Genomic DNA, 13,976 nt, shown 5'->3' on the forward strand with positions numbered 1-13,976 from the left:
GGCACTGGCAGGGCCATCCTCAGCACGAAGGGGACTACCTGTGGGAAGGATCACACGCGGGTCTTCCACACACAGGACCCTCTGTAAGCAGTTGTCCTGGATCCAGTTCCCCTCACAGCTGGTGGAAGAATTGGGAATTGGCCCTTTTAGCTTTCAGACGAGGCAAGACAGGAGTCCAGAATATGCACACGGTTGAAGTAACCTAGGAAGCAGTATTGAGAGCCTGATTGTAAGATGGGAAAGGAATTAATCCCAAATAGCTGTCTAAGGAGCAAGCCTACGATCAATTCGTCCAGTAGAAGAGCTTCCTGAGGAGTGAGTGCAGCAGAATGGGAAACGTGGAACAGAAAAGTTAAGGAGAGTGGAGGGGGGTCTGGGAGATCGCCAGGGCTTTGCAGCTGCCAAGATCCCTGAGAAGTGAGGGGACACCTTCTCCTGCACCCCCGTTCGTTCCCCTTCATTTCCAGCATCAAGTTGGAGAAATGGGAGGAGATAGTTAAAATGCTGAACAATCACTACCAGAATCTGCTCTCAAAATGCCTACAATCTGGCAGAATGTAGCTTACATCAGCCTGAAAATTGTTTAATAATCATAGCTAGCTATCGAGTCTCCAGTTTTACCCCAGTGTCACACTGTAAGCCACTGGGATTAACATCCAGGTCAAAGGATTTATTTATTTTCAGGGCCACACCTGCAGCCCACGGACGTCCCCAGGCTACGGGTCAAATCAGAGTTTCAGCTAATGGCCTGCACCACAGCCGCAGCAACACCAGATCCCAGCCGTGTCTGACCCACACCACAGCTCAGGGCAACACCGGATCCTTAACCCACTGAGCCAAGCCGGGGATGGAACCTGCATCCTCATGGGCACTAGTCGGGTTCGTTACCGCTAAGCCCTGACAGGAACGCCCCAACTTCATTTAAAATGAGAAAACATATCCAGAGTGACTACTCCAAAATTATATAATTAGTCTGTGGCAATCGTAGGGTTGGAAACTTAATCCTTACCCAGTACTAAGAGCTAAAATTAATAGGAATATTCTTTCTTTTTATATGCCATTGTTAACAATTAGTTAAAAGAGGTAGGGCTTAGTGACAAAAAATACCACTATGTTGCCAAGGTAATTATTTACCAATTTGCCTGAGTGACTTTTAAGTTAATTTATAAACGGTCTAGTTAAAACACAAGCAAACAAGAGAAACAGTTTTTAAAAGACTTCAGCACACTTGTTATCTTCTGTAACTTGGGAATTCCTTGTTTTACACTTTTGATGCGAGTCCACCTAGGATGGCCAGAAGCACAAAACGGACGTGAAATGACAGTCCTCCTGCCCCGGGTGTCCCCGTGGGGCTGGTTCCAGGACCCGAGGCTTTTACCACAACCCCGGGATGCTCAAGTCCCACCGTCCGCCCCGTCCTCCGCTTCTCGCATCCCAGATTCAAATCACCGGGAAGGTGTAGTTCTGCAGTGCATATTTACTGGGGGGCCAGCAGTTCAAACCCTCGTTCAAGGGCCAACTGCGTAGGTTAAGCGCGGACTCTCCGTAACCCGCAGCCTTAGGCATTTCCAACACTGACGGTGCCAGGCTCTCCCGAGGGATGGCCACCAAGTAAGTGGGCTGCCCTGGGAACCCCGGGTGGTCGCTGTCCCCCGCCCCGCCGCTCCTCTCCTCTCTCTTCCCCACCTGGGGATCGCACCTGAGGCGGAGCCGACACCGCCTGCCGCACACCCACCGAGGCCTGCGCCCTTCACCTCAGCAACTCGCCGTTGCCCAGCAACCGCCGCCGCGCCGGTCACGCGCCAGCGCGCATGCTCAACGGCCCAGTCCTACCCCGCGCGCGGCGCCGCTTTCCCGACGCCCGCGGCGGCTCTCCCACACTGCGCATGCTCGCCAGTCCCGTTCGGCGCACAGCCACGCCGCGCATGCTCTCCTGCTCTCAGCTGCTCTGCCGTCGCCTCTGCAGTCTGTGCGGCGCTCCCTCACTGCGCATACTCACCTGTTGTGCGCCGCACAGGGCCGCGCTGCGCATGCTCGCCTGCCTCGCCAGCCGCGGCCCCGCCCCGCGCACGGCCGCGCATGCTCGCCGGCCCGCGTGCCCGCGGCAGGATGAGCGCGGGGTCCCAGGCGCCCGGCCCTGTTGTCTCCGCGTGTCGCGCCGCTCGGAGCTCGGGTCCCCGGAGCGCGCTGTGCCTGTGGGCCTCCGCGCGTCGACGCCGGTCGTGGTTCCCTGAGCCTTAACTGCCCCGCAGGCGGCCAGGCCGCTGGCCAGCCTCTCTGCGACCTGGACAAGCCTGGCCCGCTTGTTTCCCTACCTTAAAGGTCACATCCCGCCACTGCCCTGGTCCAGTGTCCGAAAACCATTGTTTCATATATTTGTCTGGTTTTTTAGTTGGTGGAGGTAAGAACTTCAAGCTGGTGCCTCACGCTTCACAGCGGCCAGACGCAGAAAGCAGAAGTTTGTTGAGACGGTGACCCAGTTGTGCTGTTTAAACTTATTTTTATTGAACTCTTCAGCTGAAAGTACACGGAAGTCATGACGAAGGCAAACAGGCCTTTTACCCCCCAATTCTGTGAAAGCGCAGTTTAAAGAAGTCGTCAACTAAGTTGACTGGTATTGATCATTGATTATAAAGACCTAAAAGTTGTTATTAAAGACCTAAAGTGTTGGATGCAACTTTGGAAAAAATATTATACTGATGAAACAAGATCATTTGCAGCTTCACTGAAGGTAAATTTTTTCCCTAGTGGAATTAAATTTTCTAAAATGGCCCCTCCTGTTTGGAAGTTGGAAGAAGCAGACTAAGAAGCAGCTAAAATTTTTGGATAAGCCAGATTAAATTCATCATGAAGTTAATTTTAAGTTGCGACCTTTTCGCAGAAGGTGTCAAACTTTTTCTGTGGTTTCTGTACCAGTTGGTGATGGGTCTGGAGGTCAGGTTCTCGTCCTGAGAGCCCTTTGCTCTGTGACAGTACAGCGCAGAGCTCAGGATGGAAGAGCTTTGGGTTCAGATAGGTCCGTCTTCCTTGGGGTTCTTATGCATAAAGTGGACGTTCTTACTTCCACCTGTCAGCATCCACGAGCCCTTCCGATGTTAATCGTCCCGGGATGGAAGGGGTGACTAGCCTTGCTGATCAGAAGATCTCAATGCCCTGCCACGTGGAACGTGCAGTGTGATCCACAGGCCGAATCACATGGACTCAGTACCTTCGCGGAAGCTACTGGAAAATTCCTTTAATTCTCCCTGCCGAACGTAGGAACAAGAAAAGACGTGAAACTGCAGCTGTGCTGGCTGTCTTGTCATCACAAGGTGAGAGCCTGAAGCTGTTGGGGTCTGTCCACCGCCTCAGAAGGCGGCTTATACAGGAAGTGGCAGAGATCTGGCCAGAGTCCAAGCCTGGTGAGGGAGTTTAAGCCCTGCAGCTGGTCCTTCTCGAGTCTCCACCAACCTGAGTGAATCAGCGCCCTTTCTGCAGCAGCCAGTTGAGCGCTGGTTTTCTGCTACTTATAACGGGAAGAATTCGGGTGGTGCACGGCTATACTGTTACCACCTTAGGCTCTGGTGAGATGGAGTCGTGTGGTCTCATGTGTGGGAACAGCTTGGTACAGTGTCTGCTAAGCTTGATGCCCACTTGAAGGCATTTTTTTTAAATTTATTACTCAAATGAATTTATCACATCTGTAGTTGTATAATGATCTTGAAGGCATTTGTATTATACTTCTAAAACCTCTAAGAAAAATTCCCACTTTCAGTAATCCTTCCCTCCATCCACGTTTGAAATTTCAGGACAGCTTTAATGAGCCTTATATTTTCTATCCGAAAGAAATTGGTCCTTCTTGTTAGCTACAAGAAATGGTGAGCTAATTTCTTGTGAGAATATTTTCCTGCAGGCATTTGCTTGAAAATTTAGTCTTGCCGTTGTCGCTGTGTAATTCTTGACAGAAAGCATAGCGGGCATGGTTGATACTCGAAGAGGTTTTGGGGACCGGGTCCCTCACCCCTCTTGCAGGGGGGTGTTCTTCAACATTCTCCAGAAGGGCTCAGCAGCACCTATAGCCCACTTGTCGCACTGTCAGAACCGTGGGCCCAGTGAGGTCTCGTTTCACGTCCTGCTTTTAGCGATTTTGTTTGTTCATTTAAAGATGGGCTTAAGAGAGTTCCCGTCGTGCCTCAGTGGTTAACGAATCCAACTGGGAACTATGAGGTTGTGGGTTCGGTCCCTGGCCTTGCTCCGTGGGTTGGGGATCCAGCGTTGTCATGAGCTGTGGTGTGGGTTGCAGATGTGGCTCGGATCCTGCATGGCTGTGGCTGTGGTGTAGGCTGGTGGCTACAGCTCCGATTGGACCCCTAGCCTGAGAGCCTCCATATGCCGTTGCACCTTTAAAGGTAGCCTGGGAGGCAGAGCCCTGAGAAAAGGCTCTTCTGTGCCTTTCAGGCTACAGGCAGCATCCTTTCCTGAAGGTGCCGCGCCAGCACCACTCAGAGCACAAAGGTTAGAGCTGAGGGAAGAGGTTAGACACGGAGTTAGGGGTGTTCTCTGCTGCTCAGAGAACGCGGCCAAACGCTGGAACTGGCAGTTGGGATTTGTCTCCTGGTGGAGGGTGAGGTTTTTCCGCTCTTGCAGTAGAGACAAGTTCTTGCATCCTCGCGGCGGGGAGGCGCATGTGGTTAATAGCCTCTGTCCACATGGGTTGAGCCTGCTCACCTGCCCGGACTCTGAGCTCTGTCCTGATGGATGCTTGGCGGGGTCGGGATGGGTCTTCCTCGTCGGACCCCTCCTCCTCCCCACATATGAATGTTAAAGTGTCTCCTTAGTTCCCTGCAGAGTATTCCTAGTCCCACTCTGCCTGTTCTGCCCCTTCCTCGCTAACACAGCCCTGGATGCAGAAACTAAACCCAAGGGGTGGAGAGCGGTAGCATCGGGCCCATCGTTGCTCATTTAACTTTCAGTTTTAACCGGCCCTGAAAAGGCCTTTCCTGGAGTTTAGTTCTCTTTGTGTTGCCTTTCGCTTGACGCTACCATTTCCCGATTGATAATCAACTCTCTTCCTAAGCCTGCGTCCACCCATGTCCTGTTCCCAAGCCACTCCAAGGCTTTTCCTGCCGTTGGCAGTGTGTGAGGTCGAGCACTTGTTGGGAAATTTGCAACCTCTCCTCGTTCTGCAGCGGCTGCCCTGTAAAGACCCAGTCACCCCAGGGAGGGGCTTTGTGAAACATTCTGTGCCCTAGAGATTACACTGGAGTTTTGTTTGTGACCAAGAAATGAGAAAGAGCTTACGCTGAATTATTTCATCTCTTCTGGCAAAGTGTGGATCTGTGTGTGTGTGTATCCATGACAACGACCACATCACTCCTGTTAATGGGACTCTAGCAATAGACTGACACCCGTGAAGAGCCCTCCTTCGCTGGGGAAGTGGGAGAGGCATCCATCCCCTTAGTTCCGTTCCTTGCCTGTAATTGACAGCCGTGGGTATACCAATATAGCGTCTTTAAAAATGTTTCCTGAGAGGCGCAGATTCGTCCTTTGTTGTTGAATCCGGTAGATTTAGATTCGCCTCGGTTTAATCACTCTGGGGAAGAAGAGTGTCCTGTGAGGATCTACTGGCCGACGTGCTCAAGAGGGTCCCGCCGCTGCGCACAGCCTTGCGAGAGCACCTGCCGGTCTCACTGGGTTCGGGGGCCGGCGCCTCTGCTCACACGTTGTGATTTTCCTGCCCCAACAGAAAGTTTTGGAAGGTATGCACAGCGCCCCAGATGCCAGGTTACTGGTCTAAACGCAGCAGTAGCCTGGGGGGGAAATGCCAGATCCGAGCCATGTCTTTAACCCGCACCACAGCTCAGGGCAACGCCAGAATCTTAACCCACGGACCAAGGCCAGGGATTGAACTTGAGTCCTCATGGTTCCTAGTCGGATCTGTTAACCACTGAGCCACGACGGGAACTCTGAGATAACTTTTAATTAATAGATTTTATTTATGTCATAAAGGGTACAGACAAACTAAGCATATAATACAGAGCACAGGTGGAGTTCCCTGGTGGCTCAGCGGATTAAGGATCTGGCGTTGTCACTGCTGCGGTGCAGGTTTCATCCCTGACCTGGGAACTTCCACGTGCCTCAGGTACAGCAACCCCCGTCCCCAGAAAAAAACCCCTCAGAGCGTAAGCATGTATAATACAGAGCATGTGTATACTCCGTTTCCCGTTATTCATGTCTTGCATTTCTTTGCTGTTTGTCCCCATGTTGATAACATTCTGTTGAGCTAAAGCGCCTAGTTTAATAATTCACTTCTCATTTTGTGTAGTTGTAAAGGTTTTGGCAATCGCGTGACGTCTCGTGTCCGCAGTGACGGTGTCATTCAGAGAGTTTCATTGCCCTGCAAATCTCTCCCTCCCTCCCCCTCTGGCAACACTCATCACTGCGTGTCGCACGTTGCCTTTTCCAGAGTGTCACACAGTTGGAATCACACGGTTATGTAGCCTTTTCAGGGTGGCCTTTTTCACTTCGCAACATTGCGTTTACGTTTTCTTCCTGTCTTTTTATGGCCTGATACCTCTTTTCATCGCCGAGTAATATTCCGTTGTCTGGAGGTACCATAGTTAGTTTGCCACTCACCTACTAAAGGCCACCTTGGCATCTTCCAGGTGTTGGTGATTATGAATAAAGCTGTTTTTTTTTTTTGTTTTTTGCAAGTTTTTGTGTAGACAGAAGTTTTCACCTCATTTGGATTGCTGGATTAAATGAAGACTGCGTTTAGCTCTGTAAGAAACTGCCAGGCTTCGGAAGCGTAGCTCTTGAATCCCTGCCAGCTCCACATCCTTATCAGCACTTGGTGTCATAAGTTATTTCAATTGTAGCCATTTTAATAGGTGTGTAGCAGTATCTCATTTTTGTGTTATTTGGAAGTTCCCTCATGACATTTGCTACTGAGCATCTTTTCATATCCCTCTTTGCTATTTGTGTATTTACTTTGGTGCAGTGTTCTGTTTAGATTTTTTTGTCCATTAAAAGCTTCTTATTGTTGAGCGGCAAGAGTTCTTTGCATATTTTGAATATAAGTCCATACTTAGATATGAGTTTTGCAAAAGGTTTCCTCCTAGTCTGTGTCTGGTCTTTTTTATTCTCTTGATAGTATCCTTCTTAGAGCAGAGTTTTAAATTTTAATGAAGTCCATCTTAATATTTCTTTTTTCTTTCGTGGATTGTGCTTTTGGTGGTGTTATTAAAAAGTCCTTGCCAAAGCCTCGGTCACCTAGATTTTCTCATGGATAATCTTCCAGAAGTTTTACAGTTTTGCATTTTACATTTAGGTATATCGTCCTTTTGGAGTTAATTTTTTGAAAGATATAAGGTCTGTGTCTAGATTCTGCTTTTCTTTTCTGGGCTCTTTGGTCTGTTCCATTGATCTGTCCATGCTCTCACCAGTGCCACGTTGTCTTGATGACGTAGCTTTATGATACATCTTTAAGTTGGAAGGTCTAGTTCTCGAGCTTTGTTCTCCTCCTTCAGTGTCATGTTGGCTATTCTGGGACCTGTGCCTTTTCACCTGAAAATCAATGATTTTGTTGATTGCCACACATAATTTGCCGGGATTTTGACTGCGTGGAATCCACAGATCAAGTTGGGAAGAACCTGCTTTAAACCTAGCGTCTTCTTCTCCATGTACGTAGACTATCTCCCCTTTATTCAGATTTTTGATTTCTTTCGTCAAGGTTTTGTAAATTACCATATAAAGATCTTACACGTTTTAATAAGTCTGTACCTAAGTATTTAATTTTTATTGGAGCTAATGTAAATGGTATTCTATTTTTAATTTCAAATTCCACTTGTCCATTGCTGGCATACGGGAAAGTGATTAACTTTTGAATATTGACCTGGTATCCTGCAGCTTTCCTGTAATTGCTTATTAGTTCCAGCCTTTTTTTTTTTTTTTTTATTCTAGTTCTTGGGGATTTTCTATATAGAAATTCATGTCGTACGAGAGCGAAGATGGTTTTATTTCTTCTCGATTTGTGTATTTTCTATTTCCTTAACTTCTTGTATTGGCTTGGACTTTGTGCGTGACGTTGAGTAGGTGTGCAATGAGGAGACATTCTTGCTTTCCCATCAGAGGGGGTAGAGCCTCTAGTGGAGCCTGACTGAGCCTGATGCCAGCTGTATGTTCTGCCTGGGTTTCTTTATCAAGGTGAGGGACGTCTCCTCTATTCCTCGTGCACTAAGACCTTTTTTCATGAACGGGTGTTGCATCTCATCCGACACTGTATCTGCATCTGTCGGTAGGATCGCATGCTTCTTCTTCGTTGGCCTGTTGATGTGAGAGGGACCTCATTGAGTTTTGCATACTGGGAATACATTTCCCTTGCTCATGGCGTGTAATTCTTTTCACACACTCTTGGATTCTCTCTGCTAATAATTTGTTGAGGAATCGGCATCTGTTTTCGTGAGGGATATTGATGTGCAGGCTTCCTTTCGTCTCACATCTTTGTCTGGTTTGGGTATCAGGGTAATGCTTCTGTTTTTCTGCGTGAGGCTGTGGAGAATTCGCATGCTTTCTTCCTTCAAGATTTGGTAGTGCAACACTGGGCCTGGTGCTTAATTTCTTTTTGGCAGGCGACTAAATTGTTGATGCAGTATCTTAAATATAAGCCTATGGAGATTCATCTGTTCCTCTTTTTATGAGTTTGGTTAGATTAGATCTTTCAAAGGCTTGGTCCATTTCATCTAAGTTATTAAATTTGTGGGTGTAGAGCTGTTAATAATATTCTGTTACTGTTTTCATGCATTCAAGGGTTCAGCAGTGATCCAGTGATAATCCCATTGTAATTTCTGACTAGTAATTTCTGTCTTTCTTGTCTTGGTTAGAGGCTTAGACATTTTATTGACTGTTTTGAAGTACTAGCTTCAGTTTTGTTGATTTGCTCTGTTGTTTTCCTGTTTTCGATTTCATTGATTTCTGCAACCTACACCGCAGTTTACAAGCAGCGTGGGATCCTTAATCCACTGAGCAGGGCCAGGGATTGAACCACATCCTCATGGATACTGGTTGGATTTGTTACTTCTGAGCCACAGTGAGAACTCTGACTCTTGTTTTTTATTTAGTCCACTTTGTCAGCCTCTGTTTCTGCTTTTGTTTTTGTTTTTGTTTGCTTTCCGGGCCATGCTTGTGGCATATGGAGGGTCCCAGGCTGGGGGTTCAGTCAGAGCTACAGCTGCCAGCCGACACCACAGCCACAGCAACGCAGCATGTGAGCTGCGTCTGCGACCTACACCATAGGCGCATAGCGATGCTGGATCCTTAACCTACTGAACAAGGCCAGCGATCAGACCCGCAATCTTGTGGTTCCTCATCGGATTTGTTTCCGCTGCGCCACGAGGGGAACTCCCAGCCTCTGTGTTTCACTTAATGCATTTAGACTGTGCATTTATAAAGTGATTTCCTATAGTTGGGTAAAGATTGTGTATTTTCTACTGTTTGCACTTGTTTCTTGTTTCTTTCTGACCTTTCCCTCGTCTTCTGCCTTTTGTGGTTTCAACTGAACATTTCACGTGACTTCATTTTCTGTCCTCAGTGTATCCAGTTAAAAATGGTTTGAGTGGCCGCCCTAAAGTTTACCATTACATTTCCAGCTAATCTCCATCCGAGTTCGTCTGACCCTGTGGTGGTGCTGGAGGGACAGGAGCGGACCCGGCCGGCGCCTCTCTCATCCTTCCTGACACACCGTCATCTAAGCTGTCAACCACCCACTCTTGTGCCCCGTTTTAATTATATTGAGCCAGCAAGGCATCTGTTAGATCAAATGAGACTATGAAAAATGAAAGACTTTGTTTGGCTTTCATTTTTTCTTCTCTAGCAGTCACCTTTTTCTTTCGGCACATCTGCATTTCTGCCTTATATAACCTTCCTTCTTTTTGAAGAAGTACTTTCAACATTTCTTGCAAGACAGGTCTCCTGGGAACAAATTCCTGCAGTTGTGTGTGCGTGTGTATCTGAGAAAGCCTTTGTTTCCTCATCAGTTTAAAAACAATTTATTTAGGGGAGTTCCCGTCATGGCGCAGTGGTTAACAAATCCAACCAGGAACCATGAGGTTGCGGGTTCGGTCCCTGGCCCTGCTCAGTGGGTTAAGGATCCGGCGTTGCTGTGAGCTGTGGTGTAGGTTGCAGACGCGGCTCAGATCCCATGTTGCTGTGGCTCTGGCATAGGCCGGTGGCTCCAGCTCCGATTGGACCCCTAGCCTGGGAACCTCCATATGCCACAGGAGCGGCCCAAGAAATAGCAAAAAGACAAAAAAAAAAAATTATTTAGGTGAAATGCACACAGCGTAAAATTAACCGCTTTAAAGCGAGTGATTACTGGCATTTGGTATCTTCACCGAGTGGTGCAAAGGCCACTTCCATCCAGAGCATTTCCATGATTCCGCGTGAAGACGATTCCCACACCTGTCAGGCCGTTCCTCCCCTCCTTCTCCCCCAGCCGCTGGCGGCCACCAGTCTGCCTTCTGACTCTGTGCACGAACCTGCTCTGGACGTTGCACGGACACAGAACCTTTTACTGTGACCTTTGGTGCCTGACCTCTCTCTCCCTTAGCATGTCTGCACTTTCATGATTTTTTCATCCGCGATGTAGCAGGTATCCATGCTTCCTTCTCTTTTATGGCTGCATCGTCTTCTACGGTATGTAGGTACCATGATTTGAGTGTCCCTTCATCTGCTGTTAGACATCGAGGCTGTTTCCACATTTTGGCCCGTGTGCATACCACTGCTGTGAACATGCATGTACATATATTTGTTGGACTGTTTTCAGTTATTTTTTAATTTTTTTGTCTTTTTGCCATTTCTTGGGCCGCTCCTGTGGCATATGGAGGTTCCCAGGCTAGGGGTCCAATCGGAGCTGCAGCCATCGGCCTACACCACAGCCACAGCCACAGCCACGCGGGATCTGAGCCGCGTCTGCAACCTACACCATAGCTCACGGCAACGCTGGATCCTTGGATCCTTCACCCACTGAGCGAGGCCAGGGATCGAACCCAGAACCTCATGGTTCCTGGTCGGATTCGTTAACCACTGCGCTACGACGGGAACTCCATGGACTGTTTTCAGTTCTTTTGTGCGTATCGTCGGAGTGAAATCGTGAGGCATGTGTAATTCTCCGTGACTGCCAAACCGCCTTATGTAGCAGCTGCACCACTTTATGTTCCTATCAGCAGAGGGTACAGGGTACAGTTTCTCCACGTTATCTCCAACCCTTGTTATCTTTGACTTAAAAACTTATAGCCACCGTAGTAGTTGTGAGGTTCTTCTCGCTGTGGTTTGAGTCGCGTTCCCCCACATCTTTCATGCTGCGCTCGGTGGCCGTTTGTGTATCATCTTTGGAGAAATGTCTGTTCAAGTCATTTCCTCATTTTTAATTTATTTTATTTTTTTTTTTGTCTTTTTGCTATTTCTTGGGCCATTCCCGCGGCATATGGAGGTTCCCAGGCTAGGGGTCCAATCGGAGCTGTAGCCACCGGCCTACGCCAGAGCCACAGCAACATGGGATCCGAGCCGTGTCTGCAACCTACACCACAGCTCACGGCAACGCCAGATCATTAACCCACTGAGCAAGGGCAGGGACCGAACCCGCAACCTCATGGTTCCTAGTCGGATTCGTTAACCATTGCGCCACGACGGGAACTCCCATTTCCTCATTTTTTAAATTGGTTTGTCTTTTTTGTTGTTGAGTTTTAGGAGTTCTTTATATATTTTGGCATTGAAATTTTTATCATATCCGTGATTTGCAAATATTTTCTCCCTTTTGTCGTATGTCTTTTCGCTCCCTTGGTAGTTTCCCCTGATACACAAAAGTTCTAAATTTTGGTCGAGTCCAATCATCTGTGTTTTCTTTTGTTGCTTGTGTTCTTGGTGTCCTTTCCAAGAAATCATCACCAGATCCAAGGTCATGAAGATTTTCCCCTGTGTTTTCTTCTAAGCGTTTTATAGTTTTAGCTCTTACATTTAGATCTTTGATCTATTTAATGTTTGTACATGGTATATACAAACCGTACAGGGAAGGGTACAACCTCATTTTCTTGCATGTGGATCTGTTTTTTTTCCCACCACCGTCTTTGGAGGGAGACACCGTCCCTTCCCCACTGAATGGTCTTGGCATCTTTGACAAAAAGCAACTAACCACAGATGTGAAAGTGTATTTTGGGGATCTCAGTTCTCTTCCGCTGGTCTGTGTGTCTGCCTTATGCTGGTGCCATATTGTTTTGATTACTGTGCTTTGTGATAAGTTTTCAAATTGGGAAGTGTGAGACTACAACTTAACTTTTTTTGTTTCAAGATTGTCTGGGTCCCTTGAAATTCCATGTGAATTTTGGAATGCATTTTCCATTTCCATGTACCCATGCCCTTGGAATTTTGATAGGGGCTTCGTTGCAATGAATCTGAGTAGCACTTTGAGGTGGGGTTCGTACTGCCATTTTAATAGTATTAAGCCTTCCATTCCAAGAACATAACATGCCTTTCCATTGTTAAGGTCCTCTGTGATTTCTTTCAGCAACATTTTATAGGTTTCCGTGTAAAAGTCCTACACCTCCTTGGATAAATTTATTCCGAAATACTTGATTCTTTTTGATGCTGTCGTGCATGGAATTAATTTCTTAGTTTCCCCTTCAGATCGTTCAGTGCTAAGGTCTCCTTCACTTCAGAAGGATAATTTTACCAGTTACAGACTTCTAGGTTCGTGGTGTTTTTTTTACTCTAAGTGACTCACTCCACTCCCTCTTACTTTGGCATGATTTGGGAAGAGAAGTGTGATGTAAATCTTAGGTGTTTTTCCTCTGACTTCTTTGAAGAGGTCCCCCTTTTCCTTGGGTTTTCTGTAGTTTGTTATGTGACATATGCCCAGGTGTACGTTTTTTGGTATTTATCTTGCTTGCTGTTCTCTGAGCCTCTTGGATCTGTGGTTTGATATCTACCATTAATTTTGGAAATTCCTGGCCGTTATTATTTCAAACGCTTCTTCTCCTCCCTTTCTTTCTCCTTCTGGAGTCTCATGACATGGATGTTAAATCTTTGGTAATTGTCCCACAGTTCTTGGATATACTCTTTCTTTCGGTTTTTTTTTTTTCATGGTTTTTTTCTCTTTGCACTTCAGTTTGCGGAATTTTTATTGGTGTATCTTCAAGCTCCCGGAGTCTTCCCTTGGCCGTGTAGCCTACTGATGAACCCATCAAGGGCTCTCTTCTTTACATTGCTTTAGATTTCTAGCATTTCCTTTGAGTCTTTATTGGCGTTTGCATCTTTGCATCTTTGCCTCTGTTCTACTTGTTGTTCACTGTTTCCATTAGAGCCATTATCATATTAATCACGCTTTTAAAAAAAAGTCCCCATTTGAGAATTTCAACATCTCTGCCACATTGGAGCCTGGTTCTCACGCTCACTTTGTCTCTTCAGACAGCAGTGTTTTTAAAGCCTTTTGTACGTCTTGTTATTTTTGGTGAAACCAGGCATGTGTATTGGCCAATAGGAGCTGAGGGAAACAGGCCTTGAGTGTTGGGTTTTATTTTTATCTGGCGAGGAACCGCTGCTGTGTTTCATCTTCGCTGTAGCTGTAGGTGTCAGAGCTCCTGTCTCCTCCGATGTCTTTGTTTTTCTCTCCTCTACTGTCTTTGGATTCCCTTGAAACTCCCTCTTAGTTTCAAGGGATGCTGTGTCTCTCTGTCTTAGTCCTAATCCTGGCTCATCATCCTGGAGCCCTGTCCGTGTGGGGACAAGGGCCTGGGGAGGAGAAGCAGCCCATGGTCTCACAGTGGAATCTTCATTTCCTGATGGGCCAGCGTCCATGGGCTCTACCTTCAGAAGAGTTCCCTCAGCCTTCTCCCCTCCTCTTGCAGAGACAGGCCAGCGGGGGGCTCAGGCCACGCAGGTGTCCTCTCCCCAGGCCACGCCGGCTCCAACAAGGTTTCTCCGGAGAGCAGGTCCCCGTACAAGGA

At 47.4% G+C, this 13,976-nt stretch overlaps 1 protein-coding gene and 1 long non-coding RNA gene across 13 annotated transcripts in view; one reads left to right on the forward strand and one right to left on the reverse strand.

Moving 5' to 3' along the window:
- Window positions 1-2,431, reverse strand: part of RNF32 (ring finger protein 32) — a 28,677-nt gene extending 26,246 nt beyond the window's left edge. For 2 of the 9 annotated variants that reach the window (XM_013985550.2, XM_005673082.3), the window contains exons 1-2: window positions 1,687-1,892; window positions 39-202 (exon numbers count right to left, since the gene is read on the reverse strand). The gene's annotated coding sequence lies outside the window, so the exon portion shown is untranslated. Of the gene's footprint in view, window positions 1-38; window positions 203-1,686; window positions 1,893-2,315 lie in introns of those variants that run through there. The other 7 variants (XM_005673084.3, XM_003134525.6, XR_002340273.1 and 4 more) reach the window with 6 other exon arrangements.
- Window positions 2,506-13,976, forward strand: part of LOC102166684 — a 192,592-nt gene continuing 181,121 nt past the window's right edge. For all 4 annotated transcript variants that reach the window (XR_002340275.1, XR_001302290.2, XR_002340277.1 and 1 more), the window contains exon 1: window positions 2,506-3,311. This is a non-coding gene — a long non-coding RNA (uncharacterized LOC102166684). The remainder of the gene's footprint in view (window positions 3,312-13,976) is intronic.

Source organism: Sus scrofa, chromosome 18 (assembly GCF_000003025.6).
Source record: "Sus scrofa isolate TJ Tabasco breed Duroc chromosome 18, Sscrofa11.1, whole genome shotgun sequence".
Classification (NCBI taxonomy): Eukaryota; Metazoa; Chordata; class Mammalia; order Artiodactyla; family Suidae; genus Sus; species Sus scrofa.